Genomic DNA, 17430 nt, shown 5'->3' on the forward strand with positions numbered 1-17430 from the left:
ATTCTTTTTCAATTCATCAAGACTATGCATAGTCTCTCCAACGATCAACGGCATTGGATTTCTCCCAGATTCAATTTGTTCTAGCACAGATATTATAATTGCTTGACTATCATTATTTTTACCACTAGTAAGAAGTTTGGCTAAGCATGCAAAAGAGGAAAGCTCTTCTCCTATAAACATGAAAAGATTTAGAGCGTGGTCTATCAAAATAAAAACGTGCAAATTCTTTTAAATCAACATTATTACCATGCACTATGTTTTTTAGATCTTTACCCCTAAGGTCAAGGAAACGCTCATAATCTTTGTAATAATACTCACTCACCCTAGGCATTACCGTAAGATTTAATGAAGGAAAGCCTAGAATGGCACCAAACTCTTCCGGTAAAGGGCAAATTTCATCATAGCCTAATCTAAAGCAATGAGTATTAGGATCCCAATATTCTAAGGCGAAATGAATAAAGTCTATATCAAGATCTACCCCCTTTATGCCATAAATACCCCCCATATGAAAAAAATCAAGTTCTTTTCTCTCCTTAGCAGTTAAAGAACGACACCACTCACGAGTGAAATCACAAAATTTCTTCTAATTAAAGCCATGATTAATCTGTTCGAATTATACAGAAATCGTCAGATTTGGGGGCTATTTATAAACAATTTTTTAACAGATTTCGAATTCTGAAAGGATTTGGAAAAATAAGTCTGTCGCCAAACGACAATTTGTCGCGTGGCGACAAAGGAAACGCGTGGCGACAACGCGTCCACGCCAGCGACAATTACGTGTTATACAAACCGCATTTTTTCTGACTTCGATTCGACTTTGATTTTGCACATTACACACCGTTATTCAATATCCCTATATACAAATCCAATTCACATTGCCTTTTTCTTTTGATTAAATTGAGCTTAGGCTTATTTTTGGTCGAAATCATTTTATTTTTCATTTTTTTCTTTTGGGGGAGAAAGTCGGATACCCTCCATTGATAATAAAAATGACGAAAATTTTTGCGCAAAAATTAAGTCACAATTGCACACACTCACATGCACATAAAATGAAAAATAAAATGCAAAGATAGAACAGGCTTAATATAAAAAGTTTGTATATACAATATGTCTAATATGTGAGTCATATAATACAACGGACAAAGTCCTATGAAGTCAAATAAATAAATAAGCACAGGTACAAACTATGGTGCCGGAGGCCGTAGATGATCAGGTACGCACATCATATCAAAGAACGCTATAGTCCGGGGTGTATGCCCCTCACCATCCCCTGACCCGCCATTCTGCGGAAACCTCAGCTCAGGGCCAGTCCACCCAGGCTCACCCCGATAATCAATCAACAACGGCTGAGGCTGCAAGGGCTGCTGCGACGACAAGCCAACCTCGTACGTCCCACCACCCATCGAAGGAACCGATGTCACGCCTCCTTGGCCCGTCGGCCCAGCAAAGATATCCTCAGGTGAAGAAACCGAGTCCTCGATTGGAGCAGCCTTAGACCGGCCACCTCGGCCGCCAGTAGAAGTGCGACGACGCCTTGAGCCAGATCTAGCCGGCTCTCTCATAGCCTCGGGTCTCGACCGAGTGCGGGGTGAAGGAATAGGCTGTCCCTGCAAAGATAAATAAGATCAGATACCAAGTAAAGAATATAATAAAAGGTGACACAAAAGAAAGACAAGAGAGATACCTCCTCAACGTCGTTCCCTCGACAGATAGCTTGGTTCCATAACCTCACAAGCTGGCTGCGAAAGGCGTCTATACACCTCGCCATAGCTGTCACCACCTCGCGAGAAAACTATCAAAGGAATAAAGTCAGTAATAATACAGAACAAATACAAAATCAAGAAAATAGATAAGCTCACCCGAGCCTGGTGACGAGGAATGGAGCGCTCCACAAAATGTTGATCCTCGGGGGCTAGAGGAATCATCTCCTCAATCGGTCCGAACATACCCTAGTAACGGATAGATATCCTCGGAGGGACGAACTCCCTAGGCCCAGCCTGATAAAATAAAACTCAAATGATTAGAATTCACTTAGGGGACTACCTAATGAAAAATAAAAGGTAAAGCATACCGCTGCCTCCTCAAACAAAACAGGGGCCGGCGCTAGCAAAGGCAGAAATTCATCCTCGTAACTCTGCTCCAAATGGACATGAGACCGCCAGGGAGCGGCGACAGAGTACAGGGCTCCATAATATGGTTATGTGAACCTCGTGCAGCGGTTTGGGTTCCTTGGTACGCCAGTTAGCCCCTCTAAGAAACTTGACATGATTTAATGATCGGCTCGATTACGATTAAATCAAGCGATCGACCTGGTAAAAAGATCGTCTCACTTCGCTTAAAGAGCCTGAACATTGGCTCATTAAAAAGGCACCAACATAATGGTTCATAAACAGCAAAAGCACCGACGTAATGGTTCATAAACAGCAAAAGCGCCGACACACTGGTTCACAAGCAAGCAAAAGCGCCGACGCACTGGCATAGCAAAAGCAAGTTCAAGCGAACTTTAAAGGATCAACAGGCGTTTGTCTTCGGTGATATTCTTCGGAGTATTGTCACAACAAATGAGGATGACTTCAGGCGAAGATATCTTTGACAGCGTTCCCTAGTTTGTGGAGGGTTGTCCCCAACAACAGGAGGTGATTTCAGGCGAAATTATCTTTGATCATGTTCCCTGCCTTGCGGAAGATGGTCACAAAACAATGGAGATCGTTTTAGGCGAAGCAGTCTTCGATGGTGTTCTCTAGCTTGCAGAAGACTATCACAACGGAAATTGGGGGCAGTTACAGGCATAGCGGTCTTCAAGCGGTATCCTTTAGCTTGAAGAAAATCTTCAGAACAGCAATATGGGGTTCCCTAGCTTGTGGAAGGTCGTCAAAACAAAATGCAACAAATCGGTTACCTTCAGAGACGTGTGCTCGACGGTTCAAGATACGCGTTTCTTAACTCTTTTATCTGTTTAACTAACGCTAGTTTGCAGGTATCGGTGTTACAAGAATGATTTGGGATCGCAGAACGTTCCGAATCATTCTCCGTCCCTATCGATACTTCAACTTTTGTTTTCGAAACTTGCGTTTCTCCAAACTCAGTCAAAGTGGGGGCTTCTATAGACACCCATTTGTGTCTCCCCAAAACCAAACCTAGTGATGAATACCTCTCATGTCATTTGATTATCAAACGAAGTGAAAGTGTGAAAGGTCAGGTGTTGCGGTTAGTTTTAAAAATTCTTTCTTTCTGTTTTCGAAAAACAACTCTATTTTATGAAAACAGCCAATCCAGTTTAGTTTGGTCCACGACAAGGGTCCAATAATAGTGTAGTTGGATGGGGCTTGCAAAGAGCTTTCCAACGATATATTATAAGCCCAATTGCGATGAATAATGAGGAAGTTATGGCCAAAATACTAAACTGGGCCCGGTTTGATCTTTACATGCGGCCTGATGATCTAGGGGAGGGCCCAATGTTAATTATTATTCCTGAAATATTAGATTTAATTATAGTCTTCTAGAATTCTCTAGAAGGTTCTCTTAAGTCCTAATAAAATTAGAATTAATAATTATATTTTGATAAGTTTTACTTGGAATAAAAAATTATTTTATGAAAAATACGATTTCAGTTTTCACACGGACTTTACAAGTCAATTTTGATTGATAAGTGCACTTCGTGTTTGAAAGCGCGTAGGAATCCAGGCTGTCGCCAAACGACAGGCCTGTCGCTACGCGACAAGCCTTGTCGCTACGCAACAGAGCTTGTCGCCAAGCGACAAGTTTGGTTTTGCGGCGACAGCGTGGAGTTTTATTCCTTATCAAATTCTACCTATTTCCGGACTGTTTTCTTATAAATATGGTCCTGAACCTCCGTTTTTTTCATCAACAATAATCTATCAGCAATCCACAATCATCAGGAATTCTCCTCTACATTCCACAATTAATCTATTCTCTAAATTCTCTCTAAGCTCTCATCTCTCTAGCTTTTCACAAACACAATTCCGCATACACGAGATCTAGAAACACCTAGCCAAGTTCGAAGTTGCCTTCGCCCTAGACGTGAAAGGTTATAATTTCTGAGGGGTTGGTCCCAAATATCTATTTTCATTATTTAATTTAATTAGCTGATTTTATAATTTTCCTTGAAGTTACTAACGCGTGTATTTTGTTATTAGAAAGAGATACGAGGCATCAAAGTATGTAATCTTATTGCTCTATTCTTGTAGAAAGCATGTTTAAATTTGTTTAATTCCTAGTATCATGTTTGGATGCTTCTCTTGCTTTCTGGTGTCATGTTTAGGGTGCCTTTTACTCTTTCTTAATATCATGTTAGTATCATGTTAGGGCTAAAGCTTTGATTTTTATTTCTTAGTGACATGCTAGGGTTTGTTATTAATCTTGTTAGTATCATGCCTAGGATCTTGCTATTAATATTATGCTTTAACATGATTATTTATAATTATGATTATGATTATTATTATGTTGATTGATATATATTATTCATTGTTATTGCTTGATCACGCCTTTTATGCATGTTTAAAGGAAATTTGTACTTGTAATCACGCTTAATAAGATAATTAATAATCTTGTTTAGGGCTAATATGATTATAATTCAAGTGATCGCCAATAATAGTTTTACTTGTCCATTAAATTCAACCAACATAGATAAACAGGTTTAGGGTTAACCTAATGATTGCATGTTAGTCAAAAAGTGCACATGAATACGAGAAGAATAAATTAGAGGCCTATTATTAGGGCGAGTTCTTTCTCTTTTAGGTTGGATTTGTACCTTCATCCTCGAACACCAGTCACGGTTCCAGACCTATTGGAGTTGACGATCTCCTGGATCGTTAAGGGGTGTAACCTTCACCCTATGAACGGTTTACAAGATCCTAAAACTTGTTGGCGACTATTTTACTCTAGCTTCTTTCCCTTTGGACGCCACCATACTTAAGTGTATGATCACAGTGGGGTTCAAGCTTGGGGTTAATGCTTGAAATATTCCCTACATGTACCCTCAATAAAGGGTCCAATAGCCCTCTATTGTGACAACAATGGAGCTATTGCTCAGGCCAGAGAGCCAAGGGAACATTAGAAGGTCAAACATGTCAAGCGGCGGTTTCACATTATTCGAGAATGGAAATCAGAAGGTGAAATCAGAATTTGTAAAGTTGGAACGGGTGACAATGTAGCCGATCCACTTACTAAACCTTTGCCTGAAGTGAAGCACAACAAGCACGTTGAGGCAATGGGAATCAGGCATGTTGGAGACTGGCTTTGATTTCCATGTTTAGTGTTTTAGTTAATTATTGAACATTTTTAATGTAAGACACTAACAAAAACCATTCAAGTTTTGGAGTAATTTAAATTTCATGCAATATTGTATTACTCAATTTGCTATTTAATTGTGGTTTAGGATTAAATAATGAGTCCATTCGATTCTGAGAATATTCAAAATAGGGTATAAAGACCAGTCTTGGTAAGGAAACACCTATTAAGTGAACATTGAATATTATAATCGAGAATTATCCCTAATCAAGGTCATTTAAACAATGGACGGTTAATGACCACTTAAGATTAGTGTGTAGTTTGATTTATAGCACCGTTTCTTGTGCTACAAGGACATGATCGTCATAAATCATTTACACAAGTATTGGTTTGGAACCATACTGGATCGACCTATGAGAATACTTTATGAGATTAAAAATCATCATAAGTATACTTCTCATAATGGCTATCGGAACCTATTTCCTCGACCATGAGTATTGTGAGTTCTCTTGTTTGAGTACTAGTCCGCTTTGATGTTGTCAAACGTCTGCCGTAAAAGAGGATTATAACGGCAACACTCGGGCGGCTAGGTCCTCTCAGTAAGAGAAGCTACATTACAAGACTGGGAATATCCCCCTATAAAAAATAGGGAAGATGTCTTTGTTGTTTACAAGGCCTCTAGAAGAGTGAGACTGTAAAATGCATGGTCGTGCTCGGATGGATTTTAGAAACCATCTGTTTATTGACAGTCGGACTCGGGATCGAGAAACACTTCTGGACATAATAAGGATGACGAATAAATCTTACCTTATAGTTCATGAAGAGACATTAAGTGACATAGGAAAAAGGCTATACACTAAATGCGCACTTGTCCGGAAGGACAAGTAGGAGATTGAAAGGAATGGTGTCCTTCGAACAAGTGTATTATTCTGATAGAGGGTTCGAAATTATTAGAAAGCTAATTATTCAGTGAGGTCAAGTGATCGGAATGCCTGAGTGGAGGCCGCTTCTAATTAGTAATATTAATGTATAATTAATATTACAGCTTAATCTTGACTGAACCCTTCGGGTCACACCCAAGCAAATAATGAACCAAAGCGACGAATTAATTAAGAAGGAATTAATGAGTCGCCGAGTAATTAATATTTAGACGTCGAAAATTTGAGCTTGGAGCGTCGAAATCGAGCGTCGGAAGTCGAGTCGAAAATGATAAAAGACGACAGGAGAAAATAACTAATAAATCAAAAAATGACCGAAATACCCCTAGCATCGGAATGCACCAAGAAAACCAAGTGCTATGGGCATATGGCTTAGCAAGGTGGCTAGCAAGCGCACCAAGCCGAGCCTAGGCTGGCCGGTGCGTGCTAGCGCACCATAGCTAACTAGGTTGGCCGTAGCATACTAGTGCGCATGTGCATGCTTGCTAGCAGCCATGCCGCAACAGCTAGCAGCAAGGGCCAGCACGCATGGCGCGCCAGCCCGCAGCAGCTAACAGCAGCATGGCGTGTTGTGCTGCGCCTTGCTAGCAGCAGGCCTCAACCAAGTAGCCCGCACATATGTGCGTGGCCTGCTGGGCCGTAGGGGCAGCAGTGGCAAGGCAGCCCACCTTGGGTGCCTTGGTGCCCAAGTGTGGGGCTGCCACGTGGCGCAAAATAATTGGAGGGTTGGGGTGTTGTGTTGGCCGGTTTTGGGAGAGGGAGTTGGGAGCAAATTTGTTCCCCCCCCTTCCTCCAAATGGTCCTCACCTAACCTCTCATGTGAGCTTGCCACTTGTTGATTTATTAGTAGCTTGATTATTAATTTTATTTTTGATTTAAAATAAAATGGAAAAATCAAATCTCCCACATTGATAGGTGAGCTTTTCTTACTCTTGATTTTCCCTATAAACACCCAAGTTGGGTTATTGGGAAAATTGCTTGAGTAAGTGTTGAAAAAGGCATCACCATTGTGAAAACCTTTGAACACAATTAATTACTCGGGTTTTAAGGTTGGTCTTAGCTAACTCCTAAGCATTGGACCATTTTCGGTGCTCGGGTTTCAGGTGGACTTCGTTGGAGGTCCTCGTGTGAACAAGGCTAAGAGCTTTCGAAGTAAGAGCTCAATTAAGTGAGCGAAGCACGCGACAAAGGTATTAATCTCTTTCTTAATCTTGTTGTTTAAGTTAATTATGCTTTATGGTTATAATTATTGTGAGTGTGATCTTGGCTCGGGTTTCCTTCCGCGGTGGGTCGGACTCACCAAAACCCAACACATGTCATGGAGTTTCGTGATTAGATGAAGATGGTGAATGTTAATGTGTTTGCTTGCAAATCTGAAAAGACCAAGGTGAGGTACCATCACGTGTCCATCTATGGTACCAAGAACAACGCTTTGCTTCAAACTCTGAATTACCCCATTGGGTATGTTGTGGTTTTTTGGAATGCTCGTTATGTGCATAGGCTATCTTTCAAGGAGACATTCACTAAGTTGTTCAACGCCAACACACCGGACGTTGTCATATTCACTGAGGTACGGTTTGATAATTCAATGTTATACCACATAACAAAGCAGCTTAATGGCGTTTATAAAGTGGATGCATTTGGAACCTATAATGGCTACAGTGGTGTCCTTCTCCTTTGGGCTAAGCAAGATGTGTATTCGTGGGTGAATCAGAGGGGCACCCATGGTTATGGTCACCAGCTCGGGGTTGCCATTGAGGTATAATTAAATTGCTAAAATTATTTTGTTAGTATAATAAAATTGCTAAAACTATGTGATCGATTAAATTGGTTAAATTATTTTGTTGAATAAAAAAATTGCTAAGTTTCTTTCTTTTGTTGAACAATTAAAAGTTCATTGTTTGCATAGTTTTATTGGGAAAATTATGTTGTTGAATAATTACATTGTTAAGTTTATTTATTTTGTTGAACAATTAAAATTATTTTGTTGAATATAATTATTTTGGAACTATATAAGTGAATAATTATTTTGATTGAAATTATGATGAATAAGTAAATTATTTTGTACGGTATAAGTAAATTATTTTTTGGTTTACTATTGATCTAATTGCAAAGCTAACCAGGGTGGTGCCAAATACCGTACACAGTTCATGCCATCTTCTTCCGCACATTATTCGGACCAGGAGTTTTAACCTGCTCGTTGTGGGTTTGAAGATATTAGTAGGCGTTTTTGTTATTAAGTCTTCAATGTGGCTTTATTTTCGGCTTATTATTGCTTAATTTCAAGTATTTCTAAGTAATATGTAATGACTTTATAATGTAGGTTGCTTATTTCTGATTAAACTTCATGTGGGAGACTTATTTATGGTATGTATGAACTATTTTATGTCTTCGATGGTTAAATTGCTTGTTACCATGTTTAGGTATATTGTGATTGTTCTATTTTGGTTTAAAAATATTTGTTATTTTTAAGGAGCTGTCAAATTCATTGTTGAAATAACGCAAAGGTCACCAAATTTTATTTCACAAACATTAAACTTCATACAGAGAGTTCAACCCTTAACATAGAAAACAAATAATATTAAAGCAACAATCAATGCAATCTTCACTATCTTTGTAACACTTTCTTTAATTGCGTCCAGGTGTTGCCAAATAATTGCAAACCCTTGGTTTCCGGACGGTGCTCTGATGAGATCATCTCTCTAGCCCACTTCCAAAAGCTAAAGCTTCTGCACTTGTAGTATGGCCTTCTAGGATTTGTTTCCGAAAGAGAAATCCGAAACTCCGCTATGGTGTTGCCGCCACAGTTGCACCTTTTCCCAGTTACCCACACAATGTCTGAATCCGAGTTGTGAAATGACTCCCCCCTGACATTTGATCCCCTCCCCGTCGAGGTTGAAGACATATTTGAGCTGATTTGTAATGGAGTTGTACTTTGGTGTGTAAAGGTGACTATTGTCCTACTTCTTATAAGTAGAATGGATGGGTTTCTATTTTTTAGAGGGAAAAACATCCTATATTTCGCGCCTCATGGAATTAACTATGGAAAGGTGTATGGGTCAAACGGGGCCCATTGGAAAACGAATTCCTTTTATGATGAATTTCATATTTTAACATTGCAGTGGTATTCAAAATGTCATCAGTGGAAGTCCATTATACGGTACTGTGATTCAACTGAAATGCATTAGTCACTAAATCAGTGTCCCAACAACATGTTAATTTTAATATCTGTTCACACGCATACTTCAACTAAATGGAAAACACTTCTCACACGCCCAATTTCAATGGTCTACCACAATTGTAGGAAAAGGTGAGGTGTTCACACACTAAATTCAATGGGTTTACTATTTACATTTACGAAAATAGAAGAATTAAGTGTTTGGATAACTATTTTCCCTATTTTCACATCTAAACACAATTCATGGTTACTATAAATAGCCCCATTTGAGTTTGTTATTTAATCACAACATCCTTTCTCTTTTCTATATTTCACCGCAACATTGTTTTTCTTTTATTCAATCCCACATAAGGTGTGTTCACAAAAAATGGAGTAAGAAGGTCTTCCATGTACAACCATAACATTCAAGAACTACATGAACAACAAACTGGTAAGTTATAATATGATCATTCATTCATTATAAGACATGATTATGTTACGGTTGATATTATAATCTTAAGGTTGTTATTGTGTAGCATCTTCCTGCCGAGTGGAGACCGTGGCTTCGTCGTGTTACAAATTCAGTAAGAGTCATGCATGGAAATAAGGGGCGTGTGTGGGATGTAACTCTTATGGGGACTAAAGTTACATCTCGTCAACTAGAGTTTTTTCACCTCGGATGGGATACATTTGTCACTAATAATTACATTGTTGTAGGTGAGACATTTGATGAGTGGCATTTATGCCACAATTTAGTGTTCTCTTTACGGGTTTTTCCCACCCATTTGTAGCTTGTTTGCCCCCTTTCCTCTCCTTTTTGTTCCTCTTTTCTTTGTTTGCCTTTCTCCTTGTTTTCTTTGTTTTTGTTTTGTAGGAATCAAGGCATTGGAAGAAGAGCAATTCACCCCAAACTTCCCTGTGTGCGGGCGCGCAGCACTGTGAGAACCCGCGCAGGATTGCTCCAAGAACAGAACACAAACAGAAGATTTGTGCGCCTTGTGCGCGCTTTGTGTGCGGGCGCGCGACCTTGATGTGTGCGGGCGCGCAGCCCAGGGAGAACCCGCACGGAACAGCATCAGAAGCAGAAGTCAAAACAGAGTGTTGCGTGCGCCTTGTGTGCGCCTTGTGTGCGGACGCACACTCCTCAAGCGCGGGCGCGCAGTGTTGCTGAGAGAAGGCGCGCATCCATGGGTTTCATTCTCCGTACCCACAGATCTGCGGGCGCGCAAGATCTGCGAAGGCGCACACACAACTTCTGCGCGGGCGCGCACCGCTGAGCTGCAGTCTTTTTATTTCGTATTTTTGTATCTTTTAAAGGACCTATATATATAGGTCGTAGGGAGTTTAGTGCATTATCTATCATTACTTAGAAACAATTTAACCCTAATCTAGTGAGAGAAACTTCATTAGTAGAGAGAGAAAGTGTGGATTTCCATTGATGAACTTGGATATTGAAGAAGTAGCTTGATTGAATCTTTGTAAATCTTCATCTTCAATTAATGAGCAATCTCTTACTCTCTTTCTTTACTTTTGTATTTAGTTTTATTTGCTTATTTTGATTTTTCCTTCATTGCTTATTGATCATGTTGATGCTTATTGATTTGATGATTGATATTGTTTTCAATATGATTTGTGAGTAGTCACCTAGCCAAGGGTGTGGGGATGGTGTAGTTGTTGATTGATTCATGCTTATGATGTTGGGGTTTTGTTAATGGTGATTAAAATCTTTGTATGTTTGATATTCTTTAATCTTCTGGCAAGTGCACATTGTTAGTTGATTAAAGGTGAATCTTTGCTAACAAGAAACGGAAGTTGACTTAGTTAAGGTTCATTGTTATCGATAGTTCTTTGATTGCACCTTCTAATATATGGTTCTAGTGTGGAAACATGGAGGATATGTTAGGAGAAATTGATTAACCCCGGAAGGCGGTTAGATTGATCTTTAATTCGATATTCTTGCATGCTTAGTTTTCCATTGCTTTGCTTCCGTGTTATTGCATGATCAATTGGCAACTACATCTACCTACTTCCCTTGGTGCTTAGTTATATTGATTTTTAATCATTCTTAATCCCTAGTTTAATCTCTTAGTTATTCACACTTCTTGTTCCGAGGTAGCTTAAGTATTAAGTAGTGAATGTGGTGTTTATGCATGTCTCCTTGTGGTTCGACCCCTATGCTTGCCTTATACTTGTATTAGGTTTGTTTAGGTGTATAAATTATATTTGATCTAGGGATAGACAAATTGACGACGCGTTTATTCCCTTGTCTAATTGGCGCCGTTGCCGGGGAGACGGCTTCCATTGCTTTTTCATTACTTTATTTGAGATTATCTCATTCCTTGTTTGTTAGTATTTGTTACTTCTTGTTACTTGTCAGTGCTTACGTTCTCCTTAGCTTTGTTGTATGAACAGAGGACGAACTCGCTCAAGGTCTTTGATTCCCATTGATCCGGAGCTAGAAAGATCTTTGTCCTTACTTCGAAGAGAAGCGAGAGCGAGGAGTAGAAATTCTCACACCCCAACGAAAGAAGGAGTAAGAGAATTGGAAGATACTCCACCATCTTCACCCTCAAGTGAAGACTTAGATAGCCCTAATTCGCCATCAAGTCCGGAAATCAACCCCTTTTCAATCTTTAAGTCCGAAAGTGAAGAAGGTTCTAAAATGGGAGAGAATACACCTTTGAGTCGTCTTGGGGCTCCCGAAGCCTTTAGAGCCCAAAGTGGGATCCTAACCCCTACCACTCAAGCCAACAATTTCGAAATCAAGCCCAATTTGATTGCTTTAATAGAGAGGAAACAATTCTCGGGTGGAAAATTTGAGAGTCCTCATGAGCATTTGAAAGAATTTGAGAAGTATTGTGACACGATCAAAGCCAACGGAGTGACTCAAGAGTATATCCGCCTCAAGATGTTTCCATTTTCTTTAATTGGGAGAGGTCTAGAATGGCTAGAGAAGGAGGTGCCCCCTAATTCTCTCACAACTTGGGACCTAGTGACTACGGCTTTCTTGAGGAGATTTTATAACCATAGGAAGACCGCCGAGGCTCGATCTTTAATTCAAGGTTTTCGCCAAAAGAGTGGTGAGACTCTAAGTGCGGCATGGGACCGGTACAAGGAGCTTCAACGTCAATGCCCACATCATGGGATACCCAAGTATCAACTCATCCACACTTTCTATGGAGGTCTCTCACCTCAAGGGAGAACAAGCCTAGATGCCGCCGCCGGCGGTCCAATCATGAACAAGGGAGAGGATGAAGTGGAATGCATCATAGAGGAGGCCGCAAAGCATTATGATGATTGGTACGAAGGAGAAAGGGAGGCCACTTCTAGCAAAGGTGTCTATGCATTGGAGCAAGCCAACGCAATCAACAACCTTTCTTCCCAAATCTCCAAGATGGGCAAGCAAATGGACGAAATGATGAAAGAAAGGTCCAACCCTCATGGTAATACCTCCCCTTCAACCAAGGGAGGCAATGGTATGGCCACTTCTTCCCCCTCTTCTTATAATAAAATGCCTCAAGGATGTATGTTTTGCTCAAATTGTGAAACCTATGATCATGATACCTCCCATTGTGTGTATGCTTGTGAAGTTCAACCCCCTCCTTATGAACATGATGATAATGTAGAAGATGTCAATGCTATGAATTTTGCTCCTAGAATGGAAAATGTAGGGAACTTGAGGCCAAACTCCAATTAAATGGGGAATTGGAATCAAGGTGGAAACCGTGGTTGGAACCAAAGTGGTGGTGGTTATGGTAACCAATACCATGGTGGGGGAGGCCCTTCCAATTTCAATGGAAGAGGCTACTCTAACCAAAGGGGGTATGGCTACCAAAACCAACAACCCAACTCCCGATACCATGACCATCAAAATCAAAATTTTGGTGATCAAGGTAACATGGGAAACAATCGACAAAGCAATGTTCCCAACCAAGGCACCGGAGGCAATAGGGGCCAAAATGTTTATAACTATGCCCAAACCAATAGGCCTCCGGGTTTCCATCAAGCCCAACTTCCTCCACCTCAACAACCTCTTCAAATTGAGGCCCCTCCTAATGATCCCGTGCTGGCTAAGCTAGATGCCATCATGAAAATGCATGAGGAGGAAAAGAAGAGAAATGAGGAGGATAAAAATCGAGCCAATGCTCATATGAAAATGCTTGAAACCCAAATTGCCCAACTTGCTTCCAATTCCTCTTCTTCTTCTTCTTCTTCCTCTATCCCTAGTCAAGGAGTCAACCCAAAACCTTTGTATGCCATGACAACAAGGAGTGGAAAGGTAGTAGGGAGTGACCCCTTAGTTGAGGAGGAACCTCGAAATGAAGTAGAGTTGGAGAGGGGGGATGAGAGAACCAAGGAACCTTCTAATGTTGAGAGGGAGAAGGATGTTGAGGTGCAAAAGGAAAAAGAGACCACCCCCTTGCCCATAAATCTCCAACCTAGAGAGGAGAGGCTACCTTTTCCCCAAAGATTTGTGAGAGCTAAGCTTGATGCTCAATTTGGGAAGTTTTTGGATGTGATCAAGAATTTGCATGTTTCCCTTCCTTTTGTAGATGATATGAAACAAATGCCCCATTACTCTAAGTTTTTGAAAGATCTATTGAGTGGGAGAAGGGAGTGTGAAACGGTGAGCTTGACCGCCAATTGTAGTGCAATCCTTTCCAACAAACTTCCCGCCAAGTTGAAGGATCCGGGTAGTTTTTCCATCCCTTGTTCTATTAATGGCATTGAGTTTGACAAAGCTTTGTGTGATTTAGGAGCAAGTGTGAGCCTCATGCCCTACTCCGTCTACCAAAAGATTAGTGTAGGAACCCTTTCCCCCACTAACATCACTCTCCAACTAGCGGATCGGTCCATTAAATTTCCCATGGGTAAGGTTGAGGACATCCTCCTTAGGGTAGGAAAGTTCACATTCCCCGTGGATTTTTATGTGCTAGAAATGGATGAGGATGAAAGGATTCCTATTATCTTGGGTAGGCCGTTTTTAGCCACCTCTAGGGCCATCATTGATGTAAAGGAGGGAAAAATATCTTTGAAAATTGACAATGATTCAATTGAGTTTGATTTGAATAATGTCATGCAACAACCTTCCTCAAGTGGTGAATGCTTTAGAGTAGATGTTCTAGATACCATGCTTAGTGAATTCTCTCGTTCCCATTTGCATGCTTCTAACGATCCCCTAGAAAGTGTATTGTTGAATGATTCTAAGCTAGGTGTTCACAAGGACGACATTCAATTCTATGAGGATTTGCTAGAGGAAAGAAAGAGCGAGTGCATGGATGAGAGCATGGAGGAGGAGGCTTTTCACACCCATGACCTCTTTCAAGTTGAGGAAAGAGAGGAGAGCACCAATGGTAAGGGAACACCAAAGGTAGACTTGAAACCTCTACCTTTGGGCTTGAGGTATGAATTTCTTGGTTCTAATGAGTCTTTCCCCGTAATTGTTAATTCCAACCTAACGGAGGAGCAAACCTCCCTCTTGATCAATGTTTGAAAAAACACAAGAAAGCTTTAGGCTATACCATTGATGACATCAAAGGTATAAGTCCTTCTTTATGCATGCACAAAATTGATCTAGAGGGAGATGCTAAACCCGTTAGGCAAAGGCAAAGGAAGCTTAACCCTTCCATGCAAGAGGTTGTGCGGAAGGAAGTGGCTAAGCTTCTTGATGCGGGAATTATATACTCAATTGCTCATAGTGATTGGGTATCTCCCATGCAAGTTGTGCCTAAGAAAGGGGGAATGACGGTAGTGAAAAATGATCATGATCAACTAGTCCCCACTAGGCTTGTAACCGGTTGGCGCATGTGCATTGACTATCGCCAACTCAACACAAGTACATGCAAAGATCATTTTCCATTACCGTTCATTGATCAAATGTTGGAGAGGCTTACAAAGCATTCCTTCTATTGTTTTCTTGATGGTTATTCGGGATTTTTCCAAATCCCGATTGACCCCAAGGATCAAGAGAAGACGACTTTCACTTGTCCCTACGGTACTTATGCGTATCGTAGGATGCCTTTTGGGCTTTGTAATGCTCCCGCAACATTCCAACGTTGTATGATGTCCATTTTTAGTGATATGATTGAGGATGAGATAGAGGTCTTTATGGATGACTTCTCCGTTGGAGAGGCCACCTATGAAGATTGTCTATCTAATTTATCTCGTTGCTTAGAAAGATGTGAGAGGGCTAACCTCGTGTTAAATTGGGAAAAATGCCATTTTATGGTAGAAAGTGGGATTGTTCTTGGGCACAAAATTTCCCATGCCGGCATTGAGGTTGATAGAGCCAAGGTAGAGGTCATTGAGAAACTTCCTCCCCCCACCAACGTGAGGGAAGTGAGGTCTTTTCTTGGCCATGCCGGGTTCTATCGGCGTTTTATAAAAGACTTTTCTTTGATTGCAAAGCCTCTGACATCCCTATTGCAACAAGATAAAGAGTTTATATTTGATGATGCTTGTCAAGAATCTTTTTGTAGGTTGAAAGAGGCCCTTTGCACCGCCCCTATTGTCCAAGGTCGGAATTGGTCTCTTCCATTTGAGCTCATGTGCGATGCAAGCGACGAGGCTATTGGTTCGGTTCTTGGGCAACGGAAGGATGGGAAGCTTCATGTCATACATTATTTTTCCAAAACTCTCAATGATGCTCAACGAAATTACACAACCACCGAGAAGGAATTCTTAGCGGTTATTCACTCATTTGAGAAGTTTAGAACCTACCTCATTGGTTCTAGGACAATTGTGTACACCGACCATTCGGCTCTCAAATATTTGATAGGGAAGAAGGAAGCTAAACCAAGGTTGTTGAGATGGGTTTTAGTTCTCCAAGACTTTGATTATGAAATGAGAGACAAAAAGGGAGCCGAGAATGTGGTGGCGGATCACCTTTCAAGGTTGGGCGGTGCAAGGTTCAAGGATGATGGTTTGCTAATAGAGGACGCTCTAAGGGATGATGTGCTATATGTTCTTGAGGTGAAGTCGGCTCCATGGTATGCGGATATTGTGAATTACTTGGCTTGTGGTGCCATACCTCCGGATTTCACTTCACAACAACATCGAAAGCTCAAGCACGAGGCAAAGAGATATATTTGGGATGAACCGATTTTGTTGAAGAGAGGGGTTGATGGGTTGTTGAGGAGATGCGTCCCCGACGATGAGTTTCAAAGTGTTCTCCATATGTGCCACTCTTCTCCTTGTGGTGGGCATATGAGTGCTCAGAAAACCGCCTCAAAAGTTCTCCAATCAATGCTCTTTTAGCCTTCCTTATTCAAGGACTCTTGGATATTTGTCAAGACCTGCGATAGATGTCAAAGGGTGGGAAATATTTCGAGAAGGGATGAAATGCCACAAAACCCCATCCTTGAGCTTGAAGTTTTCGATGTGTGGGCGATAGATTTCATGGGCCCTTTTATCTCCTCAAATGGAAACAAATATATTTTGGTTGCCGTTGACTACGTGTCCAAATGGGCGGAGGCCGTAGCTTCTCCAACAAATGACTCAAAAGTGGTGGTCAACCTCTTCAAGAAAGTGATTTTCCCAAGATTCGGTGTTCCGAGGGCGATTATTAGTGATGGGGGGTCACATTTTAAACACCACACCTTCGTGCGACTACTTGAGAAATATGGGGTATCTCACAAGCGGGGGCTTGCTTATCACCCCCAAACAAGTGGTCAAGCGGAGGTCACAAATAGGGAGCTCAAAGTGATCTTGGAGAAAACAGTTGCCAGAACGAGGAAGGATTGGTCCTCTAAGCTCATTGATTCTCTATGGGCTTATAGGACCGCTTTCAAGACACCAATTGGGACCACCCCTTACAAGCTTGTATATGGGAAGAATTGTCATTTGCCCGTGGAGATGGAGCATCGTGCTCATTGGGCGATCAAGCAAATCAACTTTGATCTCCATAGTGCGGAGGAGCAAAGGCTTTTAGAGTTGCATGAGCTAGAGGAATTGAGGTTGAGTGCCTATGAGAATGCAAGTATGTATAAGGCAAGATCAAAAGCGTGGCACGACGCTCAAATCATCAAGAAAGATTTTGTCAAAGGGCAAAAGGTGCTCCTCTTCAATTCAAGGTTGAAACTCTTC

General features: G+C 41.0%; 1 non-coding gene across 1 annotated transcript; it reads right to left on the reverse strand.

Annotated features, from left to right (window-relative positions):
• Positions 1–12386: 12386 nt before the first annotated feature.
• Positions 12387–12492, reverse strand: LOC145577191 (small nucleolar RNA R71). The gene has a single exon (XR_014098665.1). It is a non-coding gene; the product is annotated as a small nucleolar RNA R71 (small nucleolar RNA).
• Between the last annotated feature and the right edge of the window lie 4938 nt (positions 12493–17430).

This window comes from Chenopodium album, chromosome 13 (genome assembly GCF_948465745.1).
Source record: "Chenopodium album chromosome 13, dcCheAlbu1.1, whole genome shotgun sequence".
In the NCBI taxonomy this organism is placed as follows: domain Eukaryota; kingdom Viridiplantae; phylum Streptophyta; class Magnoliopsida; order Caryophyllales; family Amaranthaceae; genus Chenopodium; species Chenopodium album.